General features: G+C 29.0%; 1 protein-coding gene across 6 annotated transcripts in view; it reads right to left on the bottom strand.

The window, feature by feature from the left end:
* LOC107447257 (lethal(2) giant larvae protein homolog 1) overlaps window positions 1-8,510 on the bottom strand; it is a 109,339-nt gene extending 100,829 nt beyond the window's left edge. For 2 of the 6 annotated variants that reach the window (XM_071185547.2, XM_071185549.2), the window contains exon 1: window positions 8,125-8,510. The gene's annotated coding sequence lies outside the window, so the exon portion shown is untranslated. Of the gene's footprint in view, window positions 1-4,794; window positions 4,854-8,124 lie in introns of all 6 variants that reach the window. The other 4 variants (XM_071185548.2, XM_071185550.2, XM_071185552.2 and 1 more) reach the window with 4 other exon arrangements.
* Window positions 8,511-14,862: the final 6,352 nt, after the last annotated feature.

The following is a 14,862-nucleotide window of genomic DNA, read 5'->3' as shown; positions in this document are numbered from 1 at the left end:
TCTAACTTAAAATACTCGCCTACGCTAATTGATTAGCATATTCGAGGTTACCCCCATTAAATGTGAGTCCTAGAACGTGAAGATCCGATCATTGGATCACAAGTTAATCAGGATAATCCGCTCTTTTTGCGCGAGCGCTGTAGATTTAACACTAATTAAATAAACCTAGCAAGATTCATCTGTTAACGTAACACTACTTAAACATATAAAAAAAAGAAGTTTTTATCTGAAATTATTTAACCACAGTTATAACAGAAATCGTAGCGTTTTTCTTTCTTTTAATCTTGTCCTGACCACCACAAGCAGAATTAGTCTCTTTTATCGTCTCTGGAATTTATCGTTATTGACTATTTTGATTCCTTTTTGACTAGCTAGTGTGTTTAAATTTTAACTAGAGATCTGTGTTTCATTTATTTATTTTTGAAGAGAAAAAAAAATCGAAAATTTTGCTTTGCAAATTTGAGTCATGACTTTTAGATGCGTTCAATCTGCACAGATTCGATTATAAATCTACGTTGTTTCTCGATCGCTTCAGTTACGGTTATTGCTACGAAATTCCGTAAATTATTAAGGCACGCGAGTTACAAATCGCACATTAAATAATCACTTTTTTGAAGCGTTTTATTTTTGCTGATTTCATCGGAAATCCGAGTTATTTTTCAAACATTTTTTTTTTCCGACGGTTTTTGCGATGCATTCCTAAGTGGTTTTAAAATTCTTATTTTAAATCATGCACATAATAACTTATGGCGTGCTTTATTCGAGCTGAATTCAAGCAATTCTTTTTCTCCGTATTTTCGATCCGTTATTTTAACTATAATGTTAATACGAAACGCGAGTTTCTAATCGCGCATTTAAGTAATCACTTTTTGATGCTATTTATTTGAGCATATTCCATCATACACATAAGCTATTTTTATGTAGTTTCTTTTCGCACCATGCACCCCGCGGCAGAATCGCAGCGACATTGTCGCAGAACGCTACAGAATTCTAGTAGAAAAATTTTTGTTCTGAAAAGTAAAAAAAATTAGTTTTTTTTCCTGCAGAAATGTACACGTAAAATTTAAATCATGCATTTAGATAATCACTTTTTGGCGCACTCAATTTACGCCAATAGTATTGTAAATCGAGATAATGTTTCCGATTGTATTATCGGCTGTCATTGATATTGATTTTCTCGTGGTTTTTAAATATCCCAATATATTTCAAACAATATGGAAAATTCGAATCATGTATTTGAGTATTTACTTTTTAAGGCAATGATTCTATTGTTTTTTAGCTGTTATGGCTATTGATTTTTCTATAGTTTTTAATTCCGATATTTCAAATACGATCGATATTATTTATTATAACAACGTAATCTCGAAACGAAATAAGCATTTGAGTAATCCCTTTTTGAGGAGTCCGATTTGCGTGATTTCGTCGTCGATCTTTTATCTTGATCCTTTATCGATCAATGACTACTACGGATTTCATGATTTCTAGTTATCATCTTAATTGTGATGATTATTTACAAAATGCCAAGATGGAAATAATTAGTTCATTTTCTCCCCCAACAAAATGTGAGAATATCACCCATAATATTAGAACAAAAAATTATTACATGTTTAATTAAAAAAATTTATATATGATATATTGAAGACACAGCGCTTTTGTTATTTTAAATTAGTAACATACACGTTTTGTTATTATTAAAATTATCGTGCAGAATGACATTAGTGCTAAAGAGTTTTGTCGCAGATAGCTCGTAAAAATTCTGTCACGCTGACCATGCATTTGTACGTGGTATTAAGAATTCCGATATTTTAATACTATGTTATTGCAACATATAAAAAAAAAAAAAAATCGAAAATTTGGAGGAAAACGCTAATTTTTTAAACTGCTCGCTGTTTATAATTTTGTTTCGAATTTCTAGTAACTATACGATTTTTCTAGGAAAAAATTTTTAAAAAAAATTAGTTAAAATTCATAAAACATCTAATAATTAAAGAAAGAAAATAGTATAATACTAAATAAATATTGAATCTTCATATGTACCATAATAGCAGTTTTATTTTTTGCTTAAACCCTATAAATTTTCTTTAATTAAAATATTTAGTTCAAACGTATATTGCTCATTAAAATATGTATGTAGTTTTTTTTTTTTTCATTAGAGTTTATAGTATCTTTTCTCCTCAAATATATATCTAATATATACTGATAATTATTGAGAAAAGGGCAACAAAAAAAAAGATTTAAAAAATATGAGCTTTTATATTTTCAAATGCATTTTAATAATTAAAAGTATCAAAATTTTCCGAAAATATGTGTTTAAGTTTACTGATAAAAATACTTAGCATTTAGAACACAAATTTTAAGATAAAATTATATTTGCCACCAAAATAAATAAATATGTGTGCAGCCCTTCCTTAGACAACCTGTTGGGCAATCACTCAATGAGGTTGTACACCACTAAAAAAGTATTGTGCTTAACTAAAAACATTCCCGTTTTATCCAATAGCAAACAAAAAAAAATAGGTAAATAGTGTCATTGCAGACACTAGTGTCATGTGATTTCTGAAAAATAACAGCAGTAGTTAAATGCCAGGTGTTACACAACTCTCTTAGTAATTCATCAACCATTGAGATTTACCCAAAATATTGGGGAAGGTTTTTCACCAATTAAAGCTTATCCAAATTTTTAAATTATAAGACTTAACCAGGATAGGATTTTTTGGTGCCAAAAACTGGTTTTTGGCACATGAAGCATCAAAAACTTATCGATAAGTGTCAAAAACTACAGACAAGTTTCTCCTTTGACTTTGGAGACATTTTATTAGATACTAAATCATGCACAATACTTACATTATATATTATATGTCACATCTATAAAGTTATTGAAACTATTAATTGGTTTTTCTAATGGTAATCTTTTCTTTTTCTGCCACTACAATTTAAACACATTTTTTGGATTAAGTAAAATTTAAGTCTTTGCCAATAATTGCTTGATCTCAGTATATAATATTTTTTATTGATTCTCAAATATTTGCTATTAATTATATTCAGGGGAGCAGAATATGCCTAATAGCACAAACAAGGCTTTTTTATTAATTACCTTTAATTAAGTTAATAAGTGGAACCTTAAATCTAAATTATTTCTATTTCAATATATATATAGATTTCTATTATTTTTAAAACGTATTCAAACCCTGTTTACTGGGGTTTGCTTATTCTAAATGAATAAGTACCTTTATCACATTAATTTTGCCTTTTAGTACATAGCATGTTTCTTTTATTTCAACATGCAACCGAAATTAAGAGTCAATAAGGGTATGGTGATTTTCCATGCTTCTCCTAAGCCAATTATTACCACTTTTCCATTCATTTTACCTTTGAATGTACATAATTTTTTTAATTTCAATTATTGTTGACTTTATAAAAACACATTTTAAAAGACTTATTATAAACGAAACGTGGTATCGGATAACTTTAGAAATATCAATTTGCTTTTCACAAATGCTCACAGGTTCAGATTGATCTTTGAATTTATCTGACACAGTGAATAAAAAATTTATAAAGGAAAAGCAAAAAACTTCTTTGATCAAGTAGAGATAAAAGCTACCAAATATCGCTGGTGTTATCTTTGAAATATTTGACAAATTTAATTATCTACAGTTTAATTTAAATCAATGGAAAACTTTGAGCCAATGAGGAAATTCCATTTCGGTTTTCACACATCCTGCCAGAGTGTTTCATCGCAGAATGTTCTAAGGTCGACCTTCCTCATTCTTCGAACTATCGAGTTTCATCGCTTTCTGTTGAACACACACAGACAGATATTTATTTTTACATATGAGATGGATGCATAAAACATAAAATAGATATTAACAGTCCCACTGATGCTATGCTTATGGCTACAATATTTATTTCACACAAAATGATGAAGGGTGCGTAATAGGTACCAAATATACGAATAAATAATTATATTGATATGATATGATTTACTAGATAATTATTAAAACTACACTAATACTATGCAGCTTTAACACTGTCGCTGTTGAAATAAGTGTCATGAACCCTCTAAAGCAGTGTTTCCCAAACTTATGACTTTAGTGTACCCTTTCTAAATTTTTTGTAATGCTGTGTACCACAAATAAAAATAATGAATGTATTTTTTACTATAAAAAAATTGCACGAAAGTAAAAAATCACAACTGGTTGTTGACATCACTAATTTGCAAACTCTGCAAAAAATGGCAGATAGAAAAATATGTAATCTTAAATTTTCATGGCTACCATACAGATATTTTTTGTTCGTTTGTTCCAAGATATTTTGCATAAGAACGCGCACCCCCCGCTAAACTGTTCTCGTACCACACTTTGGGAAACACTGCTCTAAAGGGATGTCTAGGATAAAAATTACTCTAGAGTGGTAAGTTTCCATTAATGTGATTTGGGTGCACGCAATAGCATCAAGCTAAGTGATGCTGAATACAATTTATCTCAATTCTGATAGAAGGAAGTAGAAAAGTTTACTTAATTTAACATCATAAAGTCAGTTTTGCGCATGTGTTTGTAGAGTGGGAAATTTAGTCTAATAACTGGACTAAATAATGATAGTAACACTTGAATTGACTGGGGAAAAAATTATTGATTTAAAAAAATATCTTATGGTATCGCGGAATACATAGAACAATCAGGATTTATATATAAAGTCTGTACATCAATGACAAATATTGCGAATCAAAAAGTATTCCACAAACATCAGACTATTACTGGTGACCACTTTAGTTTTACGTAAGCTAAAAAAACTTACCTCAATAGTGGGATGAAAGAATCAATATTCAGATAGATCCAAATCAAAAACTCACATCTCTGATATAAACAGAATAGTTATAAAAAATAAAATAATTATCTTCAAGTACCATGTTTTTTTTAAAACACAGTTCAAACATTTTGGCTAAATTATTATACATAAATTAATCTAAGCAAAAATACAACTAATATTAAAACTTAAAATAAAAACAGATCTAGAGATTTATGAAACCAAGCCTAATTTGTAATTATGCAAGACAAAAACAAGATCAAACATTTATAAAAAAGGGTACCTTTACTTATCTCAATAATAAAATAAACAATAAATGTGAAATTCATAACTGCATTAATTACATGGAATTAAAGCGGTACTTGCAAATAGATTACTAAGCAAACTTCAAAGAAAATATAAAACCCTCTTATAAGGGCTCTACATTTTCAAGATCTAAATAACCTTCTAACAAAGACTAAATAAATTTTGGAATAATTAGAATTATAGTCATTTATAAAAATAACGCATGAAAGAAATCACTAGATTTATTAAAGTAGGTAGGACAAGCCTATGAAAATTGTATAAGGATAGAAAAAGACCATAGCTAAGACGACTGAATCAAGTCAAAGAATACCTGGTGTAAAGGTAGGGAAAGGCCACTAAGGGCTGTAGAGCTGGAAAAAAGAATCATAATTATAATGCAAGTATCGTACTCAGGGTTGGGTTTTTGACGTCAAAAAGTGGTTTTTGACATGACAAGGGTATAATACTGGTTTAAACCGTCAAAAACCCGTCAAAAATGTCAAAAACTAAAGTTTGCCAAAAAAATATATAAACTTCAAAACTACCAACAGTTGCCATGCATTATATGGAAATTTAATTAAACTATAGGTAATCAGCAGGTTTTAAAATATTTTTTAATTCAAATTAAAGGTAAAATAACAGATTTAAAATCTCAGAAATTTATATTCAAATGCATGTGCAGAAAAATTTGCACAAAATTTTTTTAAATATTTATATTTTGAAAAAAAAAATTTTTTTTTTGATACTTAAGAAAATTAAAAGTTTATTACTATGCATTTTTGACATATAAGGAACATATAACTAATATTTATAAGGAACTTACAAGTTATGTTGTATAAATACAAACTTGATACAAGTGTATGAAAATTTTTTTTAATGTTATACCGAATATCTTTATTATCCAGTATGTTAATTTGAATTTAAAAGTAGTTATATTTGTGATTAATGATAAATATAATTCATATTGTTTATTATATTTATTTATAATTATTACACTTATCATTTTAAAACAATTTTTACCTCTTAATTTTTTTTTCCCACTTGTATTAAGAATACAAATAATGCATATCTTGAAAGCAAGAAGTAATTATTCAACAGCTGAATATTTAGATATTCAACAAAACTATGTATATAGTATTCAGCAAAATGAAATTCACAAGTATTTGGATAAACTAAATTTTCAGCATAGTAAATGAATAGGCTGAATATACTGTAAATCGACACTAACTACTCTGTGTATTGTACTTAAATTTGTATTGTCTTATGTTAAAAAGATTATTAAGAAGATTTAAAAGAATATTAAAAAGATTTTTCTTTAAAAGATGTCTAATGTGCAAAACTGCTAATGTTCATCTTTAAAAATGTCTAATTTTTAGTATAATCTATACTATGCACTAAATTTGGTTATAAATAAATTTCTTTATAATATCACTGCAGATTTTCAATAACACATGAAAATGAATACATAATATTACAAAAAATGTGAGCTTTCAAAAGTACAAGATTTTGGTTACTATTCAAAATATAAGTGTTTCTTTAAAATTTTAAATTTATTTTTTCTAGAACATATTTAGAAACACTATCCTTTATAAAAAATATATAAATTTTATGTATTAATTAAATTTCACATATGAATATAGGTTTTTGACATTTTTGACAGTGAGGTTTTTGACGTGACGGTTTAAACCATGGTTTAAACTGTCAAAAACTGTCACATGTCAAAAACCTGCCAACCCTGATCGTACTCCACTCGCTTGATTTCTAATAGAATGTCTGCACTGACAGGCTTTTCACAACTCAACTAAGATAAACAGACACAAATTTTAATTCATGTTAAGTGCACAAGGTTTCTGTGTCCAAAAGTGATTCATCTGCTGATATTTTACTATGATCAATATTTCTACATTTAGTTTACTAACAAATTAAAACATAACACTAAGTCAGTTGTATACATAAATAGAACTAATAAAATAATTTCAATCTCAAGATTTAAATTCTACTAAGAATTGCATTTTATAATGCACGGAATGATTAATCTCTCTGCAAAATACGTTTATTTTGGAATTGTTAACATTACTTTAAAAGACAAGCACATGCTTTCACTAAATTTGAGATAGACAGCAGTCTGCTACTTTCATGAAAACTCTTCAAAATAAAAAAAAAAGAGTTTGCATTGATTTTGTAAGAAAATTTTAAAAGTAGACAATCCGAAGTAGAGTATTCAGAAAAATCTCAAAACTATAACTAATAAATACAACCAAACAAATATCATTTATATTTTTAAAAGCAAACACTTCCAAACAGTACATCGAATTGTAAATAACATCCTTGTACTAGATTTTAATAAAATTTAAAAAAAAAAAATTCAAAACTTGCATGCTTTTGTAATGAACATGGAATATATAATACTGGCAGAAGAGAAAATAGCAAATACTACTTCTCTTGGGAAAAGCTGATGCGTTTCTTTGTTTACATTCAACACTGTATAAAATTCTATCCTTACATAAACAAAATAAAAAATTTTTACAAGTTTAACACTATAAAAGCCGCAACAAGAAAAAAAACATTTAATAACTTAAAAAATTAAATAAGAAACAATTAATATAAAAGTAATAATTAACAAAACATACTTCATCAAAAAAAAAACTTTAAATCGCAATTAAATAGAGACAAATTAATAAAAGGGAAGAGAAAAGTCATTCGAGATAGAATGAAAGGTGGGGAAAAGCCTAATAACAGGTACAGCTGAACGGGCAGGTAAAGCTAGCATTGCAACAGGTAGCATAACTTAACTGAAATGCATTTTATTTACTTACTCTTAAAGATTCGATACCCTACCAAAACATATTAAGTGAGTATCGAATATTCCTTGTCGACATATTATCTTAGTAAGAAACGGAGATAGTAAATATTTAAAGTTGAAAGGTAGGGTCGCTGTCAAGTAGTGTTTAAGCCTAAAGAAATAACGACAGGCTCCAAAAAAAAAAATTTTAAATGCATTATGTCATTCAAACATCTGCAAATAATAATACTTACTTTATTCACAAATATCTCATAGGTTTTTCGAAATACTGTATTAATCCAAGGCACTAATTGTATCCAAGGCACAAATACCGGTTTAAAAAAAAAAAAACTTGTTATAAGAGCCGACAATACAGAGGCCACGCCAGACTGATTGATACGAATTGAATCACAATGTGCTATCACATAGTCTACGCCAACTTTTATTGTTTAAACTGACTTTTCTAATGAAATCATAAAAAATTTAAATTTCTTAATCGAATGTTTATTTTCCAATGATTTTATTCGTTACAAATAAAATGGTTCTTGATTATAAACAGGGACGAATTTAGTTTTTTTTAGAATGAAAGAACTATATTTTATAAGCGGATGCTTACATTTAAGTTGCGTAATAGGTGCTCAGCTTCCGGTGACCACAGCGACACTTACAATGCATCCCTTTTTTTCTTTATCTTTAAGAAAAAGTTGCAGGTAACTTTGTATTACTTATTTAAATATCTGAATCTGTGTACTTGACTGAACTCAAACTTTTTCGTTCAGAAAATGGAATCGAATAAATAGATATTGACTTGAACTTTTATGTAGAAAAACATTTATTAAATGCGTATTTTTAAATGCACTAAGTATAAAAACTGTATTTAATAATATTTATAATAAAAATATTTTAAAGCAATGTTTTAGAGAGAATGAGGAAGAAGAAAATTCATCGTAAAGTTACCAATCTTTTGCAAATGAAAAAAGAAAGCAGATTATTACATTAACAGTCATTATTATTATTATAATTAATTTTTTTATTATTATAATTAATTTTTTTATTATTACTTGTAAATTTTTTTTATTATTTGGTAAGGGATATTTTCACTGATTTCGTATTATATATTTTTAAAATAATCTCACTAAAATAATGGTTTCTTTTAAGTTGACCTCAGCACTGTCTCTTTTACCGTTGAAAACGCCAGCACTAAAGGGTAGCTAAATTCATGCTAAATAGTTTTGCATCATACTTTCGACCGTACATTTTTTAGCTGAAAAATATTTCTTATATAAGAACAGGGGCGGATCCAGTAATTTTTCCTGTTGGGGTCATAGAATCCCCCTCCCCCCCACACACACAATTAATTTTTTTTTATTGTTGTTGTTGTTACTTTACGTCGCACTGGAGCTGCACAATGGGCTATTGGCGACGGTCTGGGAAACATCCCGGAGGATGATCCGAAGACATGCCATCACAATTTTGATCCTCTGCGGAAGGGATGGCACCCCCGTTCGGTAGCCCGACGACCTGCGCGCGAAGTCGAGCACTTTACGGTAGCACAGTTTAACGATAATTTTTTTTTTTTTTTTTTTTTATAAAAAAAAAAAAAAAAAATTTAATATTTTTTTTGAAAAAAAAACTGAGGTTTTTAATGCTAGCCTTCTCATTTATTTTTTTCATAATGAACAATAGAACAAAAGATAAATAATTCAAGTATTCAAAATCTTTAAATAATAAATGTAATGCGTTTTTTAGAAACTTTGGCAAATCTGTCAAGGATTTTTTCAACATCCAAATCAATTTCTCGATGAATGTTTAATAATGCGAGTCCATTTAATCGTTCTTGATTTTGAGTCAAGTTTTGAGACGTTGAAAAGGAACGTTCTGCTGTTCTTGCACTAACTGGTAGAGTTATTAAAACTCTCAACAACATATTGATTGATAGGTACAAATCGATGTCACAGGCATTAATAATCTTGGAAAGATCGTTGGGCACTTCAGCTTCTGTTTCACGCTGCCATTTTGCGGTAAAAAAAACTCGTAGATTAAAAAGTTTCACCGCATCTGGGGAACGCCTGTCCTTTAAATGTGTTAAAATATTATCTAATAAAGGAATATAAATTAAATAGCCTTCCGAAAATATTCTTCTGGGGTCTGGTTTGGCTGATTATTATTTCTTTGCGTTTGTCGAGAAACTAAACGTTTTGGACGCAGCTCTACATTTAATTGTTCAGCAACATCTCGAGCTTCAGAAAACAGTTGTTGAGAAACAGTAGTATCGGCCTCTTTTTTTTTTTTTTTTTTTTTTTAAAAAAAAAATCCTCGAGAATAGTATCAGTCAAAGCGGTTGTGGCTCTTTTAAAGTCCAGGGATGGAGTTTGAAGAAGACAGTTGTTTCGTCAAAAATGATGGAGAAAATTCCTGCTTGTTTTACCCGATTCAGTATATTTTCCTGTATTTCTAATTTGCAGACATCAATAATTTGATTTTGAACTGTTTAACTGTTGTAAGTAGCATTAGCTGAAGCAGTTTCCAAGTGATACTGTAACTTCGTGTCGTCACCTGCATCAATTCTTAAGCGCAGAAGTGCTCTAAAATTTCCATCATTTATCACAGAATCTTCAGTTTCTATAGTTTCTGTTGAAACAGTGAAGAACATAATTAGATGGGGGGAGGGATCGATTTTTCCGACCTACCTAGGTGTGTATGCTCTCTTAAATAATTTTTAAAATATTTTATTCTTTTGTAAACTATTAAAAAAATTATCGTTTTTATTTTTCAAATTTTTCTTTGGGGGGGGGGCTGCATCTGCCACTGTATGAGAATGAGAGGTGGATTTATTTAGTTATATAGTAATTAGCTATTTGTCTTTAACCCAAGTCACTTTATAATTTGTAAAAAAAAATTCTCCCTGAAGGAGAAGAAAAAAATTCTTCCCTCATTTGAAAAGTTCTCTCTCATTTCCACAAACAACAGAAAGATTAATAAAATTTTCATTTAAACAACATATTTTTTAGCTGTATCTGAGCGATCATCTGAATTAGGTTTACAGTTAGAAATATTTAGTAAAATATTTTCAAAAGGCAAAATTGAGATTGCAAAAAAGAATCATGAAAAAACTTAGAGATGGCAATACAAAATTGACTCAATAAGTTGTGATATGTTGTTTTCCTTATCATTTAAAGTTCCAATTTGAATCAAGATTCAGGTCGTGGAGTTCAAATTTAATGTAATTAAACATATATCTAATGCAACGAAATATTTTTAAAAAAATGATAATAATTTATACACAAGAATTAATTTGATTTGAAATATGCAGAAATGAATTTTTAAAATTTTTTATTTTTTCAATTACATATTTTCTATATTATTGTATGATATATTAATCAGCAATATGTGTTGATCTAACAAAGTTCACGGCAAAAATGAATCCTTATAATATGCAGTGTGTTATATGATTATACCACCATACGATAAGTCGTGTAATCATTGGTATTAAACCTAATAGGAGTAATAAATGTCAGCAAATTTCAAACAAATCCTTGTGTATATAAATTAATATTTCATTATATCAGGCTCAATTTTGCATCGCAACTTTCTTCCTGCGGTTTGAAAGAACCAAACCATGATGCTTTATTTTTTTAACTACTACTTTTCTTTCACCGGGTGTGAATGCAGAAACGTGACTGTTTTTAATTTTGCTAAGTGATGCTGTTTTTGTTAAGAAAATCGGATGAAGTGGTTATACTACAGTCCTTTTCTATATTATAACTCTGAGATTCTGCGTAGAATCTTAATTATCTATTACAGTGTTTTTATGTGACTGTTTGCACTTGAATACGTTCTTATATCAATTAGACAATGTAATAATTGGATAAATTAGACGATATATTGTATAAAATATTTATTATATCAGGTATTATATTAGTATATGATAATAATTAGACCCCATTATTAGATACACTGTAGTGTTTTAATAATGACGTGTTTTGCACGAGTTTACAGGCAATACTTTTATATTAAAGCATACATGTAATGGATTCTTATTGGATTAGATTTTTCGTTTATCTAGGGATTAGGAGATTCTTCCTATTTGTATTTATTTTTAACGTGACAATGTTAAACCATTTGATACACTAACGTATAAACAAGTGCAAACCAGATTCGTAAAATAACCTGACAATTAAGTATTTACATAGAATATTATGAGTGCCTCTAATAAATTAGCCAGGGACTGTATAAAACTTTTCCACCTCTTTCGTTTTGTTCAAATAAGTAAAATAAATTATACTTATTTAAAACGTATCAGTAGCACTTCATTTTTTAATTTTACTTATTTATAAATGAATATTTATTTTTTGGTAAAAATTAACAATTGTGAAATTTGACTCTATTTAGAACACTCAAATAACTTTTCCGCCTTTGTCCCCCCCATCCCCCGCCTGTTCGAAAGAAGCACTTTCAATCATTATCACTAAGGCCCGGATTTTGATGACACTTGCATTTTTGGACATTTTTTGCCCTTTTGAGCATTTCTTTAGATTTATAGGGCATTTTTCTTTAAATTTTGGGGCGTATTTTGCATTTTAAAACATTTTTTAAGTTTTTTGTTTATTTTTTCCAATTTTTATTATTTTTTTATCAATTTTTATTATTACACTGACTTCCAAACAATGAAGAAAATCTTTAGGATATTAACAGGTAACGCAACGTCTTTTCAAATTGAAGAAGAATTGTCAGTAAGTGAGACCGTCTTTTTCAAGTACGCACCAATAACATCAGTAGACGTTGAAAAAAGCTTCTGCAGGAATGAAAATTTACTTTCAGACAAGAGACGCTCGTTTACATTTCAAAATATCAAAAAACATTTAATAATCCAATATAATTCTGATATTTAGTAATATTATGTGATGGAAGTTGTTATATTCATTAAAGTTTCTATACAAAATGAAAATGTTTTGGTGTCAATATATTTTCCTTTTTGTTGTTATTTTAGGATATAAAACATATTTTTCAATTTTTAACGAACGTAGAACAAGTATTGCATTGCTTTATATTTTTTGAAATGACTCATAATAATTTAAGAGTAAAACATTGTTTTAGTTCAATATTTTTACTTTATTTATTTCATGTCATAAGGCATTTTTAGCGCAATTTTCGCATTTTTAAGGGCATTTTTTGCACTTTTTAAGGGCATTAGTTGAGATTTTTCAGGTCATCAAAATCCGGGCTCTAATTATCACCAATGATTGCTGAAACACAAGAAAGGATGAGTATCCCAGTGATGATGTAACACACAATCTGAATCAAAAAGGGAATGACTTCGAATCGAACTAGGATTATGAAACCATCCAGCCAAATGATTATATTTTTTTATTACTTTCTTTTTATCAGAGCTTTTATTTACTTTTTAATCTCTTTTTTCTACCTCACGTAGTTATGGGCATTCGCTGAGGAGAAGGAAAGAAGAAGAGCTTTTCTTTCTTGCAGTCGAAAGGTCCTTTGAAGAACAGATTGCAACTCAAGTCAAGCATGAGAGGTTATTCCTTTTCCTAATTATCCCCCTCCCCATATGCCACACAGAGTTCGGCTCTGTTTCAAAATAGAGAAGCAAAGACAATGATTGTGCCGTATAAAGGATTTATTATAAATATTTTTCACATATGAGTAAAAATTCTATAAATTATTCCCGCTGTTAGATTTGAGTGGAGGTGAAGGGAACCAACGGAGATCAAAATAAAGCCTTGACTTCAGAGATTCGAACCATTCACAAGGATAGTTTAGTGCCTTTAAAAAATCCTTCTGTGATCATAAAAGTCCTGAAGGAGTTGAACAGGGTTTGACTTTGTCATTTCATTTCGTTATGGGTATCGTCAGTGCCTGATTTATCATAAGGTCGGAAAGGTCCCACGTATTTCTCGGGACCCCAAATATATTCTATTTGTCCTTTAGAATTGTCGATTAGAAATAGGAGTTAACAGAAATAAGTAAAAGCTGAAATAATTTAAAAACAGATAAATTTTGGTTTAAAGTAGTAAGGAAGCCTAGGGTGCCCTCTTTTCTAGGTCAGGCCCTGAGTATCATTCAACTGTCCTCCTACCGTTAAGAACTCGATTTCACTACAGAGAGTCAAAATTGCACGTCTTTTTCATATTTGGGGATGTTGACAAGACCGTTGCCCAATGCGCAACTCCTGCGTGACTTAAATCAAGCTCTTCTACTTATATATATATATATATATATATATATATATATATATATATATATATATATATATATATATATATATATATATATATATATATATATATATATAAACTGCTGTTTGTAGAAAATGCAACACCATGAAGGAATCATCAGAATCAAATGAAATTCGCAGCAAATGTCAATTATAGGATATTATGCAAATTAATAAAGTTTCAGAGCCATCGCGCGTGCGTGGCGCGCGCAGCGCCCTCTGAATTGATGCTGAAAGCCAAGGCCGGATTAACCATTAAGCACACTAAGCACGTGCTTAGGGCACCAGAGGATAGGGGGGCACCACAAAGTCTAACTAAATGTTCGCAGTACATAATTTTTTTTTTTGAAACATTGATAATAAATTTATTATTTTGAGTTTCCATTTTAAGAGTAGATAACAGCCATTTCTAAGTACGAAATTTCACATAATAAAAGAAAAAAAAAACGAAAGATGTTTTGTATCAAAAATTTTCGGTTTTCTAATGAAATTAGGAAGTGAATTTCTATGCGATTTTCGATAAAAGCTATATTTATTTATCCATTACAAGGATTCCATAACATACTACTACAATTCATGTTTACAGAATATTTTTCGCAACTGTAGCATGTTAATACTCCGGCAATTTGATATTTTTATGAAAAAAAATTTGATTTACAAAATTTTGATGCAATGGTTTGATGATGTAAAAAATGTGATTTTTGATGTGAAAAAAAAATCTATGTTGTGCATGTTTTTGTTTATACTACATAAAATATTT

This window comes from Parasteatoda tepidariorum, chromosome 5, assembly GCF_982258835.1.
Source record: "Parasteatoda tepidariorum strain Cologne lab strain chromosome 5, Ptep-v5.0, whole genome shotgun sequence".
Taxonomy (NCBI): Eukaryota; Metazoa; Arthropoda; class Arachnida; order Araneae; family Theridiidae; genus Parasteatoda; species Parasteatoda tepidariorum.
Note: the sequence above shows the minus strand (reverse complement) of the source record. Positions and strands in the feature narration are given on the sequence as shown.